Source organism: Equus przewalskii, chromosome 29 (assembly GCF_037783145.1).
Source record: "Equus przewalskii isolate Varuska chromosome 29, EquPr2, whole genome shotgun sequence".
NCBI classification, from domain to species: domain Eukaryota; kingdom Metazoa; phylum Chordata; class Mammalia; order Perissodactyla; family Equidae; genus Equus; species Equus przewalskii.
Window position 1 is genome coordinate 16,755,878 of NC_091859.1, and position 18,942 is coordinate 16,774,819.

At 36.1% G+C, this 18,942-nt stretch overlaps 1 long non-coding RNA gene across 2 annotated transcripts in view; it reads left to right on the plus strand.

Moving 5' to 3' along the window:
* Nucleotides 1–18,942, plus strand: part of LOC139080193 (uncharacterized) — a 126,963-nt gene that overhangs the window by 7,938 nt on the left and 100,083 nt on the right. Inside the window, exons 4-5 of one of the 2 annotated variants that reach the window (XR_011534481.1) lie at nucleotides 22–226; nucleotides 3,085–4,014. This is a non-coding gene — a long non-coding RNA (uncharacterized lncRNA). Of the gene's footprint in view, nucleotides 1–21; nucleotides 227–3,084; nucleotides 4,015–18,942 lie in introns of those variants that run through there. The other variant, XR_011534482.1, reaches the window with a different exon arrangement.

An 18,942-nucleotide genomic window follows, 5' to 3' on the forward strand; every position in this document is an offset into this window, starting at 1 on the left:
ATTTCCTTTTTCTCCCCAAAGCCCCCCGGTGCATAGTTGTATATTCTTCGTTGTGGATTCTTCTAGTTGTGGCATGTGGGACGCTGCCTCAGCGTGGTTTGATGAGCAGTGCCATGTCCGCGCCCAGGATTCGAACCAAGGAAACACTGGGCCGCCTGCAGCGGAGCGCGTGAACTCAACCACTCGGCCACAGGGCCAGCCCCCATTCATTTGCTTTTTAATTTAGGTAATAATATCAAGTTTGAATAGTGATTGCTTTGTTTCCTTATTTCTAATTACTTTACTTTTAATTTACTCCTGATGCCTTATTGTGCTAATTAGGACTTCTAGTACAACGTTAAACAGAAGCAGCAAAGCAGAGCAACCTTTTCTTGAAATGATCATAAAAGGAATGTATTCAATTGTTGGGTTTTTCTTCAGGTGGTGGGGCAGAGAGTGCCGTAAACAATTTCTCTTTTATTTCTAATTTTCTAAGAGTCATTTTTCTCTTAACTATGAAGGGAGGTTGAATTTTATCAGCTATTGAGATCATTATATTTTTTAATGCTTAATGTGGTGAATTATCTTAATTCATTTTCTAATAATAAAAATCTTTGCATTCTTGTGCTAAACCAAATGTAATCTTTCTGTATTATTTTTTATATACATTGCTGGATTTATTCTGTAATATTATATTAGGACTTTTGAATTTATGTTTATAAGCGAGATTGTCCTAGGATTTATTTTCTGATAATATTCTTATCATGTTTTACTTTCAAGATTTTTCTAGCTTCATAAATTGAGTGGAGGAGTGTTCCTTCTCTCTCTCTCTCATTTATTTAAAACTGTAATTATTAGCTCCTTGAATATTTTAAAGAAGCTGACAGTAATGTAGTATAGATCTTTTTTTTTTTTTATTTTGGTGGATTTATTTAATGGGTAGAAGAAATCAAGTTGTTAATTTTTCTTGATTTAGTTCTGATATGTAATTGTTTTTCAGGAATTGTCCATTACATATAAGTTTTCAAATATCACTCCCTTTTTTATTCATATTATTTATTTGAGCCTTTTTTTTCTTGATTACTCTCACTAGAATATTGTTGATTTTATTAGCCTTAATTTTTTTGGCTTTATTGTTCTTCTCTGTTTTATTTTTATTTTCAGCTATTATATATATTACTTACTTTAAATTGTCTTTTTTTTTTTACATTTTATATTTCTTTATCTCACTTTTTAAATCAAAAGCTTACCTAATTTTGATTTTTTTCTTCTTTTTTAATATGGCCATTTTATAGCTATATAATTTCCTCTAAGAACCGTTTTAGCTACAAGCTATAATTTTGATATGTATTATTTTTATTATTCAATTCTATGTATTTGTAATTTTCATTGAATTCTTCTTTGACCCATGAATTATTCAGAAAAGTTTCTTAATTTCCAAACACATGGGATTTTTCTAGTCAGCTTTTGAATATTGATTTCTAACATAATTGCACTGAAGACAGAAGGAATAGTTTCTTTGATTCCAATGTTTTGACATTTACTGACATAAATTCTATGGGCCAGTATGTCAACAATATTTAGAAATGTTCCAAATTTGCAAGAAAAGATTGTATATTCTACAGCTGTTTGCAGTGGCGTTCTTTATAATGGCTTCATATCAACCTGTTTTTTATGCTGTTAAATATTCTATATTCTTACTTTTTTGTTGTTATTGTTAGATCTATTACTTAGAGAGGTACACTGAAATTTCCCACTATGATGGTAATTCTGTCAATTTTTCTTTGTAGCTCTGTCAAAATGTATACATAGCTATATCATTAAGAAGATACAAGTTTAGATTGTTTATAGCTTTCTGGTAAAAATCTTTTACCTTCTACCACTAGAATATAAGCCATCTAAGGGCAGGGCTTATCTTTTTCTCTTTTATTTATTCGTACATCCTATTGTGTTTGAATTCTATCACTGGTGTTATCATGTTCTGCACCCACCGGAAATGGCCAGACTGATAATGCCTGTTGAAAGTACAACTGAGGTGCTAGCTCAGAAAAAGTACCTAGTGAGGATGGAATGTTATGCTGTGGGGTGCAGCATACACTTCATATTAATGCTGATTCTGTGATGCTGTGTTCCCAACATGTGCTGCATGGGTTTGGGAAACCAGGGAGGGAATTAAGAGTGACCTCATGTACTGTCATTCCTAGGGCCCATTTGGGAAAGTTTGTGCTTCCCATCCTACAACTCTGGGTTTTGCATGTTTAAAAGTACTGGTTCCCAAAGTAAGACAGTTTTCGCTAGGGGAAGGAAAAAGATTTCCATTGACTTTAAGCTATGCCTCCTGTCCAGGCACTTTGAACTCCAAGGTCAGGGAGGTCAGAGGATACAAAGGAATAACCCTCCTGGTGGGGGGATTTGACTCTGATAATCAGAAGAAAGAAGACTGCTGTTACACAATGTGGACAGGGGGAGATATATGTGGCACCCAGGCAACATACTGAGGCATCTCTTGGCACGTTCTTGCCTAATTTTTAGGGTAAATGGTTGTGGCAGCAGCCACAACCTGAGAAGCGTGCAGTGATCAGGGGCATGGACTCCTCAGAGACCAGCGGAAGTGCTAGCTGTGAGTGAGGAATCAGATAGCAGAGGGGAGATGGGCACTAGCTGCAAGGGTAAGGACTTTTTCTTCTAAGTTTTCCCAGCAAAGAGGACCAGCAGAATCCCAGAGGACGTTAAAAGAGTGGACTCAGGCAGCGCACAGTGTGGACTATAGAGCTCACTATGCTGTGTCACCCAGCTCTTTCTTTCAGGATCAAAGCTTCCATTTTCTCTGCTACTGAGAGTGCTGCTGGCTGACAGCCTCAATTTTAGCATTTTCTGAGAATTGCCCTTGAATGAAGAGAGCGCCCTTTCTCGACATCATGCTCCCTCTCTGAGGTCCATGATATGCATCCGTTGAGACTGTCTCCATCCATAACTGGTTGATGCACATTTATAAACACCTGACTCCTGTCCCCAGCTTCAGAACTCCTCATGGGGAGTTTGCTATGACTGTATCATAGCCCAGTTTCTCCTATGCCCAATTTTGTCTCTTCCCTTCCCCCGCAGCTTTTAATCCTGAGACAACTTCTTTATAAATTACTGCACGATAATGTCCGTGTCAAAGTCTGTTTCCTGGGGAAGCTGACCTGGAACAGATAGAACACACGTGTAAAGCTGTTTGGAAATACAGAGGTCAGTGGTTAACAGTTCAATTTCTTCATTGGGTTATATCTTTTAATAGAAGTTTGAAATTATAGCCATAAAAGTCTTATACAGTTTTGATCTGTTCAAATCTTAAATCTTTATAGTGCTTGTTATTTTGAGTGGGACCCTATTTTATTGTAAGATCAAATATAATATCAGAGTATTTATTTGTTGTAGACAAGAAACCTACTAAATTTTATGTTGATTTTTGTGTCCTGCACATATGCTAAATTGTTTAGTTATGATAATTTGTTGATAATTTTGAGTTTCCTACACAGGTAATAAGTACAATATCTGCGAATAATGATAGTTTAATCTCCTTTTGTCTCCATTCTCATCACCATTATTTTAACTCATGTCTTAAAGAATTGACTAAGACCCATTACCTTTTTGAACAATAGTAGTGTTCTGATCTTTTCTCCCTATGAAGAGGAATCCATTTAATATGTCTCTACCAATAGTAATAGTGGTAATAATAATAATAAAAAGAAAAGTGTTAAATGCTTATAGAACACTACCTTTATGAAGCTAGGAAAATTTCCTTCTATTCTGACAATTTTATTTTTTATCATAATTGAATATAAACTATTTTTCTACATATAGTGAGATAATTGTCTGCTTTTTCTCCTGTAGTTTATTGCAGTAGTAATGTTAAACTCTCCTTTTTTGTCCTGGGATGAATTATATTTTATCATACTGTACTTTTTAAAAGCGTATTGTTGGATTCAGTTAGTTAAATTTTATTTAAATATTTTGCATTTCTGTTATGAATAAAATGGTCCTATAATTTTCTTTTTTTCTTTTCTTGTGGTGATATTTTCATGGTATTAATGATTTTCTGAACTTCTAAAATAAATCAGACAACTTTCACTCTTTTTATTTTCTGGAAGAAATGTGTTGCAGACATAGATTGTCTCTTAAAGTTTTGGAATAACTGCTTCATAAAAACATCTGTGACACAATATTTCAGGGAGACAATATTGATTACCAGTGCCATTTTGAATGGTCATTGATTTATTTGAATTTTCTATTTTTCTTGTACAAATTTGGCAGTTTGTGTTTTTTCGTACTATTACCTATTCCATTGAAATTTTAAAATGTGTTAGATTATAGTTGTCTGCAATGTTATCATATAAAATGTAAAAATATATGTCTATGTTAACTAAAAATCTTCATTTTTTCTGTCACATTTTCTCTTTAATAGATTCATTTCCTCTTTTTGCCTATTGTATTAGTGTTAACAAAGAACTAGATTTCAGTTTTGTTAATCGTTTCTATTGTTCTTTTATTCTCTATTTCATTATTTTCTGCTCTTGAATATTTTCTTAGTCTTCAATTTTGTTTCATCTTTATGATCTCTCTTTTTTGCTTTGAAGGGTTTGACATTTCTTGATTATGTATAAAATCTGTATGGTCATATTTTTTCCTTCTCTTCTTAGTCATTTAAAATTTTTTTTTCTATAAATTTTGCACAGATCATACTTTTTCTTCATTCCTTATTTATCTTTTGACTCAGTGGATTTTATATCTGAGAATTTTTTCAAAAAAAATCTTGAAAGAGAATATGTAATAATAGGAATACACTCTCCTTACCCCTTCAACTTGTTTTGAGGGAAATATTTGGATATTTTTCTCAAAACGCACACTTGGAAAATTGATGTTGAGAGTTTACCATTCTACCAGTTGTTTAACTCTGGATATTAGCATAGGGCCAGGATCTTGGGCAGCCATACACTGGATGGCAATTTTCATTCACTATAATTTTTGTTTTAACCCTAAACCAAGTGTGAGTTTGTGAATTTAATGTTCTTTACCCAATCCCTTTACTTGCAGCCATCATCTCACCAAATTTGACGAGGCCAGAAGTCCAAGATGGGTTTCACTGGGCTGAAATCAAGGTGTTAGCAGGACCATGTTCTCCCCAGAGGCTGTAGGATAGAATCTGTTTCTTTGCCTTTTCCAGCTTCTAAAGGCCACCCACATTCCTTGGCTTCTGGCACCCATCCCTCCAGCAATCGTATCACCCTTTTGAACTCTGCTTCTGACATCACCTCTCCTTATCTTCCTCTGCTTCCTTTACCACATCACTTTCTCTCTGTCTCTGTCTCTCCTGCCGCCCTCTTATAAGAACCCTCATGATTACTGGGCCCGCAAGGATAATCCAGGATAATCTGCCCATCTCAAGATTCTTAACTTTAATTACATTTGCAAAATTCCTTTTGCCATTTAGGCTAACAACATACTCGTAGGTTCTGGGGATTAGGACCTGGATGCCTTTGGGAGCCATTATTCAATCTACCATAATATCAAAATTGAGAGATCGAAATTTGGAGAAAATGTCAAATGACATTAATATTATAAAATATTTAATAATTTAGTTAATGTTTTCACACTTCACTTGTAAAAACTGTTGTGAGTTAAGCAGGACATACATATGATCCTCACTTAAGAATTACTTTGAGGTTCAAAGAGGTTAAATGAATTTTTCGAAGTTGCACAGTTATTAGTAAAGGTAGCTGTGAGGTCTAGATCCTACCGCCTGATGCCATCTCGGTCTTGAGATCTCTTATCCTCTGAGTTGGAAGCCATCTTTTCTTCCTAAATTTCCCTATAGCACTTCAACTGAAATTTTCTAGAAGGGGTAATTGCATCCTATCTTGTATAAAAGAAGATCTTATTATTTTTTTAATAAGCTTCTTGAAAAAAAGAAGCATATTTTACTGTCTTTGCTTTCCCCTAAACAAATTAACAGTGTGACGGACGGTGTTCTGTGTCAGCGTGGCTAGGCTATCATCCACCATTTTGAATCAAACACTAATCGACTTATTTCTGTAAAGGTATTTTATAGATGCGATTAAAGTCCATAATCAGTTGATGTTAGGTAAGAAAAGGGAGATTATTTTAAATAATATGAGTAGTCCTGAGTCAATCAGTTGAAAGGCTGTAAGAGTAGCAGAGATTTCCCTGAAGAAGAAATTCCACCTGTGGATAGCAGCTTCATCAGCTGCTGAAGAAGCCCAGCCTGCCATTTAGATTTCAGACTTGCCTTGCCAGCTCACACAACTGCATAAGCCATTTTCTTGCAATAAATCTCTTGATAGATCTCCTACTGGATCTGATTCTCTTTTTGAACCTTGACTGATATGCAATAGGTAACCTGCATATTCTACGTCCTCTATTCATGTTTGTTGATCCAAAATAAATCTGAAGATTTTGGTATTATTTGATCCTATATATTGAAATTAAATTGAAAGAACTCAAGTAACTCCAAAAGACTATATAACGAGTTACCATTTCAAAAAGATTAGACCTTTTGACATGGTTTTAAAGATCTTAAACTTATTTGTTTAATCAAAATCTACAATAAGATTGTATTTGTTTTGAATATGAGTCAGTGTTTTATCGTTGAAGACAACAATTTTGCTTTCTGCATAGCTACCAGCATTCCAGGAGTTGCTATAATCATTGCAATATCTAAGTACTCATCCATTCGTTCCACAAACAGATATTTATTGTCTATGTTCTAAAACTATGAAACTACAACAGTGAACAGACAGGCGGGGATCCTGCCCCATGCCCCCCACCCCTGCATTGTGTTTACGCCAGTGGGGATATCGAAATAAATAGGCAGGTAATTTCCTGATTCCTTCAAAGTTGGTCAAAGAGAGCCAAGATTTCTTGCTGAGTACAACATTCCACTTCCTTGGAATTCATGGCTGAACACTGAAAGGACCTCCAATTTTTTTAATTGTTCTTTTCTGATGGGAGAGAGATAGAAGCTGATAAGAAAAGTCACTTTTCTTGTTTTCACCTTCACTATGGAAGAAATGCCCTGTTAGCTGCCAAGAAAAGAGGAAGTCAAAAGAAGATGGAAGACCTCTGCACACCAGGTCAGGAAATTCCTGGAATACCAGGCTGTTTCCAATAACAGTAGGCCATTGCTTTTATCAGCCTGTTTTGTTGAAATGCAATAAGTACTGATTACACCACAAGCACTAAATGCCAAGCAATGCTCATAAATCTTGGTAGGAACATGGGCTGCAGGACTCAGGTCTCACATTTTTTTTGCCTTAGTACTGAGTGAAAAAGAAAGATTTTTGAATCAGGGTCTACTTCCACCCACAAGAAGATATTCCCTCATTCTATACTTGCCCGATTCCTGTTGGCTCCCAGCAGCCATTTCCCCACCACTGTCTTCCACATTCTGTTTATTCCTCCACTTATTTCTGTGTTCATATGTTCTTATATACAGTTTCATTTCTTTATAAGAGTATAACAATATCCTCTGAATGTCTCTGCTCCTTTAATAATATATCTCATAACCTACTTTATTTGTATTAGGCTTGCGATGTTTTAATGAGTTAAAAATTCATAATTCCTCTAAGGAATGAAACAGAAGCTCAGAGAAGTCAGTTTTTCGATCAAATGACCCTGAACAAAGGAGGACCCTCCTAGGAAAAGTTGGATACTATTTTGAAAGGATTTCTTTACGAGATTTTCAAATAGTTTTTTTCACCATCATTTTTTCTTTAATCCTTACTGAGTGACTCAGAATTAGACTATTTTCAACATACATAATTATGTTATCTGTGGCAATTTGCAGTAAAAATCAGCAAAAATGTTCTTGCTCTCAAAATGGGATCTTTGAGTGGCTTTTCATACTGCGTGTCTTACAAAGAAAGTTGTCCTAAACTTTTTTCCATACTCCTTGGAATTTTCATTTAAGACTCTTCTGGGCCATGGGACTCAGCCTTTCCATTACTAATCCTTAAAGGCAGCTCAGTAATCTTCCCCTACCCCCAGGACAGGAAGCAGGCAGTTGAGCAGTTTTGTGACCAAGACTATGAAACACTGACCGACTTAATTAGCCATGGCATGGAAAAATAAGAGTGGGGGACTAGCTGTGTCCCTGCAGTAGACATTCATGAGTTTCTGCCTTTTATTTTAAAAAGGTTAAAGCAGAGGACTCTAAATGTCCTTTTGGCTAAATTAATAACCCAGCAGATCTGCTGAGCTACCTAGTTTAGGTAACAAAGAGGACCTTGGGGAAGACAAACTATCTTGTTGACCAAATTTTTTCTCTTCTTATGAGTAAAACCAGAACGCAAACTGCCATTCTTAACTCGAATGTTAAACTTCCACCCTTGCTTCCAAGAAATATCCTTGATTCTTTGTGATAGAAATTTTATTTTACCTTTCAGGATATCTGTAGAGGAATATTCACAAAAGGAACTGTATTATTATTGACCACTAACCGGTAATAATTTAGAAACAGCTTCTGTCAAACCAACAAGACTCAGTCAAGATGACAGGCCTGAGAGAAGGGCGGCGTTAAAAGATCACAGTCAGAAAAATAGTGGCCATTTCCATCCACAGGCTGAGGCTTGACTCCACCCCTTTAGGAATTTGCAGTCTGCAAGGAAGCAGATTTATAACAAGAAAACGCAAATAAGCCATGAAAAATACACTAAATTTTGTTGCTTTTTAAATTATAAAAGTATTCCATATTTATGATAAAAAATCCAAACTGCACATAAAGATATAGAGTTAGAAGGAAAAGTCCTCCATTCCTTCACTATTTCTCACGTCACTACAGTAACCACTGTTGCAGTTACTTGCATGTATTTCTATAAAATTTGTGTGCATACATGAACACAATGTTTATGGATTTTTTCCTCAAAGGTATCATAATATATGTAGTATTCCACAACTTACACTTTTCAATTGGCAATATATTTTGAACGCCTTTCCATGTAAATACATACAGATCTACCATTTTCTTCTCAAAGCCTGCATTGTAGTCCATTGTCTCTCATTAATGAATAATCATGCTAACAATTGTATTAGCATTCATTTTAATTTGTAGATAATTTTTACAAGATGTGGGTTTGAGAAGAAGCAAAATACTGAAGGGACAGAAACACAGGAAAACTTGTTATTGAAAACTAAAATAGAGGTGTATTTTATACTTGGGGGGTGGGCTCATTCTAACAAGGGAATTTGAAGGAAGACAGAAAGGAGGCATAATTTGAGACAGAACTAGAAGAATGAGTAAGATATTGCCATTAAAGAAATGGGAGGAAAAAATCATTTCAGCCATGAGCCAAAACATAGGAGGTCAATAATGGAGGGCAGGCTTGGTGTAACTATTTGATAAGGAGTGTGTGCAGAGGGGTGGGAATGGAGGATAATTAGTGAGCAAAGTTGTAGAAGATAAAGTTAGAAATATAGATTTTAGAGGATAAGATTAAAAATATAGACTGGGTTCAGATAGTGGAAATCTGTAATACTGAGCTTGGGAGTTTGAAATTTAGGCTACAGACGGGTGGTTTTCAGTAGGGGATGACTTTGCCCCCCAGAGGGTATTTGGCAATATTGGAAAACATTTGCATTATAACTATGTGGGTGTGATGCTACTGGTATCTAATGGGTAGAGGCCAAGGATGCTGCTGAACAGCCTGCTAAGCAAAGGAAAGCCCCGTCCCCAAAATAAAGACTTACTAGGCCCCAAAATGTCAGTAACGTCAAAGATGAGAAATCCAAGTAAGACCCAAACTTGTTAAATTTTGCACCTCACCAGTAAACAAAAATATGTTAAGTATGCAAATATATATATATCACTATATAAAGTTAAATTAATTATTTTAAATAATTTTATTATTTCATTATACTTATTAGTCATATATGATCCATTTTTTCTTTCCCTCAAATATTATTACATTACATCATTAAATATTAACTATATTATTTAGGATGAGAACAATATGAATGAATTTGCTTCATTGTTAAAAAAATCTCAGTTTAACCCTATGCCACGTATCAACCCAAAAGTCTGGTTTTCCGTTTAATTTGCATTTATTGGTTTTAACCCACTGCTGAAGCTGAAAATAACACCACACAAAGTAATGAAGATAGAAACGGAAAAAATGTACCATTTTCAATTCTTATTAAATCACGATATTCATTTTTAAATCCTATCCATCAATGTTTTAGAGGCTTTTGTAAAATTGAGTAGTTGTATTCTTATTCTATTAACAAGTAGTTCTAAGCTAACACAATTTTGAATTTGGAAGGCATTTTAACACATTTAGAAAATCCCTTTTCCACTTTTTAAAGTTTGAAAATAGGAGAGTTTTCTTTTTTAAGGAATGACATCACATAAGAGCAAATATATTTCCAAATATCCATTTTCAAAATGCCTTCAACATAGCATTTCTTCTTCTGAACGGCCATAACTTTCTCACTCATTGTTAGTTCATCATTTTACCTTAGGGGGATGGATTAAATGTATGTATTCCTTCAACATCTGCTGGGCAACATACTTCTGAAAACCACTCATCATTGCAGAATGGAGTAGTATATTTGGAAACTAGTCTTCTTTTTTAAAAGAAAACTGGATATATCTTCTTTAAATTTCATACCACTTTCAAATACTCTGCATGAAATAGCCAACAAACCTTTACATAGTATGCATAATTAGCACAGCCCCTTTAGTCTCATTACAAAGTGTTTTGAAGATTCTACTGTTGGTCATTGAAAAAAGAAAGGCTCATGCTACATAAACCAATATGCTCTGCCATGTGCTGAGGTCAGTGAAGGCATGCAGAGGTCACATGGACTCTATCACATGGTCTCTCGGGATAGTGTTGGGATATTGTGAATAATGGAATTTAATATTAGTAATGTTTAATATTTCTGAGTGTTTTTAGACAAGAATAAATAGACACTCTAATAGTTTCTTTCAGAACTCAATTAATGGTCTTGTGCATCCTCTTCTATGGGAGACGCCTCAAACAGGAGACTGAAAGTCATCTAAGGTTTCTGAGATGAGGGGGCTGATATGGTTAGACTAGTGCTTTAGGCAGTTCAGGTAAGTGGTAGTCTGTTAGTCAACACATGTTTATCAAGGCCATGTTTATCAAGGCCATGTTTAGGATGAATTTTAGGGAAGACAGAATAAGGCAGGAACCTGGTTAGGAGGTTCAGAAGATGGCATAGTCTAGAGAGATTGAGGAAGAAAACCAAGATGAGGGTTTTAATTTGACAGGCTTTATGGAGATTGAATCAATAATTAGGTGACAATAAGAGTAAAATGAGTAGGGAGGGTTAGAAAGAGAGACAGAGACAGAGATAAGGCCAGAGAAAGAGACAATTAAACATCTTGGAGGGAAACAATGCTTTCAATGGAAATAGGAAATGTAAGATAAGGACCAGGGTTTTGCTATATTTGGAGCAGGAAGAGATGGTGACCTTGTTAACCTTTGACAGCTTTGTCACTAGTGGTCTTTATTCCTGTGATAGCAAAGAACCTCTCACTTCAATTTGGATTTCAAATTGGTATTGTGGCAGTATACTTTGCCTGGGTAAATAAACAGTGCAGAAACTGAATGCTTACCAACACATTCTAGTTGTTCTCTATTAATCATTATTGTACAACATTATAGCTGATGACATCAATTAATTTTTTTTGTTTGTTTGTTTTGTTTTGTTTTTGTTTTTTTATTAATGTTATGATAGATTACAACCTTGTGAGATTTCAGTTGTACATTTTTGTTAGTCATGTTGTGGGTACACCACTTGCCCCTTTGTCCTGGTAACCACCGATCAGATCTCCTTGTCAGTATATTAACTTCCACCTATGAGTGGAGTCATATAGAGTTCGTCTTTCTCTGACTGGCTTATTTTGCTTAACATAATACCCTCAAGGTCCATCCACGTTGCTGTGAATGGGCCAATTTTGTCTTTTTTTTATGGCTGAGTAGTATTCCATTGTGTATATATACCATATCTTCTTTATCCAATCATCAGTTTCTGGGCATGTAGGTTGGTTCCACATCTTGGCTATTGTAAATAATTCTGCGATGAACATAGGGGTGCAAGGGACTCTTGGGATTTCTGATTTCAGGTTCTTAGGATAGATACCCAGTAATGGGATGGCTGGGTCATAGGGTATTTCTATTTTCAACTTTTTGAGAAATCTCCATACTGTTTTCTATAGTGGCTGTACCAGTTTGCATTCCCACCAACAGTGTATGAGGGTTCCTTTTTCTCCACAACCTCTCCAAAATTTGTCACTCTTGGTTTTGGATGTTTTTGCCAATCTAATGGGTGTAAGGTGATATCTTAGTGTAGTTTTGATTTGCATTTCCCTGATGATTAGTGATGATGAACATCTTTTCATGTGTCTATTGGCCATATTCATATCTTCTTTTGAGAAATGTCTGTTCATGTCCTCTGCCCATTTTTTGATCGGGTTGTTTGTTTTTTTGTTGTTAAGCCGTGTGAGTTCTTTGTATATTATGGAGATTAACCCTTTGTCGGATATGTGGCTTGTAAATATTTTTTCCCAATTAGTGAGCTGTTTTTTTGTTTCAATCCTGTTTTCCCTTGCCTTAAAGAAGCTCTTTAGTCTGATGAAGTCCCATTTGTTTATTCTTTCTATTGTTTCCCTCAACTGAGGGGTTATAGTGTCCGAAAAGATTCTTTTGAAACTGATGTCAAAGAGTGTACTGCCTATATTCTCTTCCAGAAGACTTATTGTTTCAGGCCTAATCTTTAGGTCTTTGATCCATTTTGAGTTTATTTTGGTGTGTGGTGAAAAAGAATGGTCAATTAATTTTCAATCTTTTGCATGTGGCTGTCCAGTTTTCCCAGCACCATTTGTTGAAGAGACTTTCTTTTCTCCATTGTAGGCCCTCTGCTCCTTTGTCGAAGATTAGCTGTCCATAGATGTGTGGTTTTATGTCTGGGCTTTCAATTCTGTTCCATTGATCTGTGGACCTGTTTTTGTACCAGTACCATGCTGTTTTGATCACTGTAGCTTTGTAGTATGTTTTGAAATCGGGGATTGTGATTCCGCTGCTTTGTTTTTCTTGCTCAGGATTGCTTTAGCAATTCGCGGTCTTTTGTTGCCCCATATGAATTTTAGGATTCTTTGTTCAATTTCTGTGAAGAATGTTCTGGGGATTCTGATTGGGATAGCATTGAATCTGTAGATTGCTTTAGGTAGTATGGACATTCTAACTATGTTTATTCTTCCAATCCATGTGCGTGGAATGTCTTTCCATCTCTTTATGTCGTCGTCAATTTCTTTCAAGAAAGTCTTGTAGTTTTCATTGTATAGATCCTTCGCTTCCTTGGTTAAGTTTATCCCAAGGTATTTTATTCTTTTCGTTGCGGTTGCGAATGGGATTGAGTTCTTGAGTTCTTTTTCTGTTAGTTCATTGTTAGTGTATAGAAATGCTACTGATTTATGTATGTTGATTTTATACGCTGCTACTTTGCTGTAATTGTTGATTATTTCTAATAGTTTTTCTATGAATTCTTTGGGGTTTTCTATATATAAGGTCATGTCGTCTGCAAACAGCGAGAGTTTTATTCTTCATTGCCTATTTGGATTACTTTTATTTCTTTTTCCTGCCGAATTGCTCTGGCCAACACCTCCAGTACTATGTTGAATAGGAGTGGTGAAAGTGGGCACCCTTGTCTTGTTCCTGTCCTCAGAGGGATGGCTTTCAGTTTTTGTCCATTGAGTATGATGTTGGCTGTGGGTCTGTCATATAGGCCTTTATTATGTTGAGGTACTTTCCTTCTATACCCATTTTATTGAGGGTTTTTATCATAAATGGGTGTTGGATCTTGTCGAATGCTTTCTCTGCATCTATTGAGATGATCATGTGGTTTTTGTTTTTCATTTTGTTGATGTAGTGTATCACGTTGATTGACTTGCGGATGTTGAACCATCCCTGTGTCCCTGGTATAAATCCCACTTGATCCTGGTGTATAATCTTTTTGATGTATTGCTGTATTCGGTTTGCCAGAATTTTGTTGAGGATTTTTGCATCTATGTTCATCAGTGATATCGGCCTGTAGTTCTCCTTCTTTGTGTTGTCCTTATCAGGTTTGGGGATCAGAGTGATGTTGGCTTCATAGAATGTGTTAGGGAGTACGCCATCTTCCTCAATTTTCTGGAATAGTTTGAGAAGAAAGGTATTAAGTCTTCTTTGAATGTTTGGTAGAATTCTCCAGAGAAGCCGTCTGGTCCTGGACTCTTATTTTTGGGGAGGTTTTTTTTTTTTTTTTTTTTTTTTAATTTTTTTTTTTTTTTTATTAATGTTATGATAGATTACAACCTTGTGAGATTTCAGTTGTACATTTTTGTTAGTCATGTTGTGGGTACACCACTTCCCCCTCCGTACCCTCCCCCCACCCCCCCTTTTCCCTGGTAACCACCAATCAGATCTCCTTCTCAATATACTAATTTCCACCTATGAGTGGAGTCATATAGAGTTCGTCTTTCTCTGACTGACTTATTTCGCTTAACATAATACCCTCGAGGTCCATCCACATTGTTGTGAATGGGCCAATTTCGTCTTTTTTTATGGCTGAGTAGTATTCCATTGTGTATATATACCACATCTTCTTTATCCAATCATTAGTTTCTGGGCATGTAGGCTGGTTCCACGTCTTGGCTATTGTAAATAATGCTGCAATGAACATAGGGGTGCAACGGACTCTTGAGATATCTGATATCAGGTTCTTAGGATAGATACCCAGTAATGGGATGGCTGGGTCATAGGGTATTTCTATTTTTAACTTTTTGAGAAATCTCCATACTGTTTTCCATAGTGGCTGTACCAGTTTGCATTCCCACCAACAGTGTATGAGGGTTCCTCTTTCTCCACAACCCCTCCAACATTTGTCGTTCTTGGTTTTGGATGTTTTTGCCAATCTAACGGGGGTAAGGTGATATCTTAGTGTAGTTTTGATTTGCATTTCCCTGATGATTAGCGATGATGAACATCTTTTCATGTGTCTATTGGCCATATTCATATCTTCTTTTGAGAAATGTCTGTTCATGTCCTCTGCCCATTTTTTGATCGGGTTGTTTGTTTTTTTGTTGTTAAGCAGTGTGAGTTCTTTGTATATTATGGAGATTAACCCTTTGTCGGATAAGTGGCTTGTAAATATTTTTTCCCAATTAGTGAGCTGTTTTTTTGTTTCAATCCTGTTTTCCCTTGCCTTGAAGAAGCTCTTTAGTCTGATGAAGTCCCATTTGTTTATTCTTTCTATTGTTTCCCTCAACTGAGGAGTTACAGTGTCTGAAAAGATTCTTTTGAAACTGATGTCAAAGAGTGTACTGCCTATATTCTCTTCCAAAAGACTTATTGTCTCAGGCCTAATCTTTAGGTCTTTGATCCATTTTGAGTTTATTTTGGTGTGTGGAGAAAAAGAATGGTCAATTTTCAATCTTTTGCATGTGGCTGTCCAGTTTTCCCAGCACCATTTGTTGAAGAGACTTTCTTTTCTCCATTGTAGGCCCTCTGCTCCTTTGTCGAAGATTAGCTGTCCATAGATGTGTGGTTTTATCTCTGGGCTTTCAATTCTGTTCCATTGATCTGTGGACCTGTTTTTGTACCAGTACCATGCTGTTTTGATCACTGTAGCTTTGTAGTATGTTTTGAAATCGGGGATTGTGATTCCGCCGGCTTTGTTTTTCTTGCTCAGGATTGCTTTAGCAATTCGCGGTCTTTTGTTGCCCCATATGAATTTTAGGATTGTTTGTTCAATTTCTGTGAAGAATGTTCTTGGGATTCTGATTGGGATAGCATTGAATCTGTATATTGCTTTAGGTAGTATGGACATTTTAACTATGTTTATTCTTCCGATCCATGTGCAAGGGATGTCTTTCCATCTCTTTATGTCATCGCCTATTTCTTTCAAGAGAGTCTTGTAGTTTTCATTGTATAGATCCTTCACTTCCTTGGTTAAGTTTATCCCAAGGTATTTTATTCTTTTCGTTGCGGTTGCGAATGGGATTGAGTTCTTGAGTTCTTTTTCTGTTAGTTCATTGTTAGTGTATAGAAATGCTACTGATTTATGTATGTTGATTTTATACGCTGCTACTTTGCTGTAATTGTTGATTATTTCTAATAGTTTTTCTATGAATTCTTTGGGGTTTTCTATATATAAGGTCATGTCGTCTGCAAACAGCGAGAGTTTTATTCTTCATTGCCTATTTGGATTACTTTTATTTCTTTTTCCTGCCGAATTGCTCTGGCCAACACCTCCAGTACTATGTTGAATAGGAGTGGTGAAAGTGGGCACCCTTGTCTTGTTCCTGTCCTCAGAGGGATGGCTTTCAGTTTTTGTCCATTGAGTATGATGTTGGCTGTGGGTCTGTCATATAGGCCTTTATTATGTTGAGGTACTTTCCTTCTATACCCATTTTATTGAGGGTTTTTATCATAAATGGGTGTTGGATCTTGTCGAATGCTTTCTCTGCATCTATTGAGATGATCATGTGGTTTTTGTTTTTCATTTTGTTGATGTAGTGTATCACGTTGATTGACTTGCGGATGTTGAACCATCCCTGTGTCCCTGGTATAAATCCCACTTGATCCTGGTGTATAATCTTTTTGATGTATTGCTGTATTCGGTTTGCCAGAATTTTGTTGAGGATTTTTGCATCTATGTTCATCAGTGATATCGGCCTGTAGTTCTCCTTCTTTGTGTTGTCCTTATCAGGTTTGGGGATCAGAGTGATGTTGGCTTCATAGAATGTGTTAGGGAGTACGCCATCTTCCTCAATTTTCTGGAATAGTTTGAGAAGAAAGGTATTAAGTCTTCTTTGAATGTTTGGTAGAATTCTCCAGAGAAGCCGTCTGGTCCTGGACTCTTATTTTTGGGGAGGTTTTTGATTACCGTTTCTATTTCCTTACTTGTGATTGGCCTATTCAGATTCTCCATTTCTTCCTGATTCAGTTTGGGGAGATTGTAGGAGTCTAGGAATTTGTCCATTTCTTCCAGGTTGTTCAATTTGTTGGCATATAGTTTTTCATAGTATTCTCTTATGATCCCTTGTATTTCATTGGTATCTGTTGTGATTTCTCCTCTCTCATTCCTAATTTTATTTATTTGAGATTTCTCTATTCTTTTCTTGGTGAGTCTGGCTAAAGGTTTGTCGATTTTGTTAATTTTTTCGAAGAACCAACTCTTTGTTTCATTGATCCTTTCTATTGTCTTTTTTGTTTCAATATCGTTTATTTCTGCTCTTATTTTTATTATTTCCCTCCTTCTACTGACTCTGGGCTTTATTCTTCTTTTTCTAGTTCTGTTAGGTGTTGTTTGAGGTTGCTTATGTGAGCTTTTTCTTGTTTAGTGAGGTGAGCCTGTATTGCGATGCATTTCCCTCTTAGGACTGCTTTTGCTGCATCCCAAATGATTTGGTATGTCGTGTTCTCATTTTCATTTGTCTCCAGATAATATTTGATTTCTTCTTTAATTTCTTTAATGATCCATTGTTTGTTCAGAAGCGTGTTGTTTAGTCTCCACATTTTTGCACCTTTCTCTGCTTTTTTCTTGTAGTTGATTTCTAGTTTCATAGCATTATGATCAGAAAAGATGCTTGATATTATTTCAACTCTCTTGTATTTATTGATGTTTGCTTTGTTTCCCAAAATATGGTCAATCCTTGAGAATGTTCCATGTGCACTTGAGAAGAATGTGTAACCTGCTGTTTTTGGATGAAGTGTTCTATATATATATCTATTAAGTTCATCTGGTCTAATTTTTCATTTAATTCTATTATTTCCTTGTTGATTTTCTGTCTGGATGTTCTGTCCATTGGTGTTAATGGTGTGTTGAGGTCCCCTACTATTATTGTATTGTTGTTGATGTCTTCTTTTAGTTCTATTAAGAGTTGCTTTACAAATTTTGGTGCTCCAGTGTTGGGTGCGTATATTTTTATAAGTGTTATGTCTTCTTGGTGGAGAGTCCCTTTTATCATTATATACTGTCCCTCTTTGTCTTTCTTTATCTGTTTTGCTTTGAAGTCTACCTTGTCTGATATTAGCATAGCGATGCCTGCTTTCTTTTGTTCATTATTAGCTTGGAGTATTGTTCTCCATCCCTTCACTCTGAGTCTGCGTTTGTCTTTGGAGCTGAGTTGTGTTTCCTGGAGGCAGCATATTGTTGGGTCTTGTTCTTTGATCCATCCTGCCACTATGTGTCTTTTGACTGGGGAGTTGAATCCATTCACATTTAGAGTGATTATTGAGATGTGGGGGCCTACCACTCCCATTTTATGTCTTGTTTTCCAGTTTTCTTCAATTTCCTTTGTTTCTCGTCCCATGGTTTAATCTGTTCTGATGTAGAGCTGCTACTCTCTGTTGTTGTCCTTCTACTTATCTCCTCTGCTCTTGGTTTTGTAGCCCCTTTCCTTTTTTGGATTTTTCAGGAATGAGGGTTTTCCTGAGGATTTCCTGAAGAGGAGGTTTTGTGACAATGAACTCCCTTAATTTTTGTTTATCTGGGAAAGTTTTTATTTCTCCATCATATTTGAAGGATATTTTCACTGGGTAGAGAATTCTCGGCTGTAGGTTTTTGTCCTTCAGATTTTTGAATATATCATTCCACTCTCTTCTAGCCTGTAAAGTTTCTGCTGAGAAATCTGCTGATAGCCTGATGGGGGTTCCTTTGTAGGTTAGTTTCTTTTGCCTGGCTGTCCTTAGTATTTTCTCCTTGTCGTTGACTTTTGCTAGCTTCACTACTATATGCCGTGGGGTTGGTCTTCTTGCATTGATAAAGTTTGGAGATCTATTGGCTTCTGTCACCTGAAGATCCATCTCTCTCACCAGATTTGGGAAGTTCTCGGCCATTATTTCTTTGAATAGTCTTTCTGCCCCTTTCTCCTTCTCTTCTCCCTCTGGTATACCTATA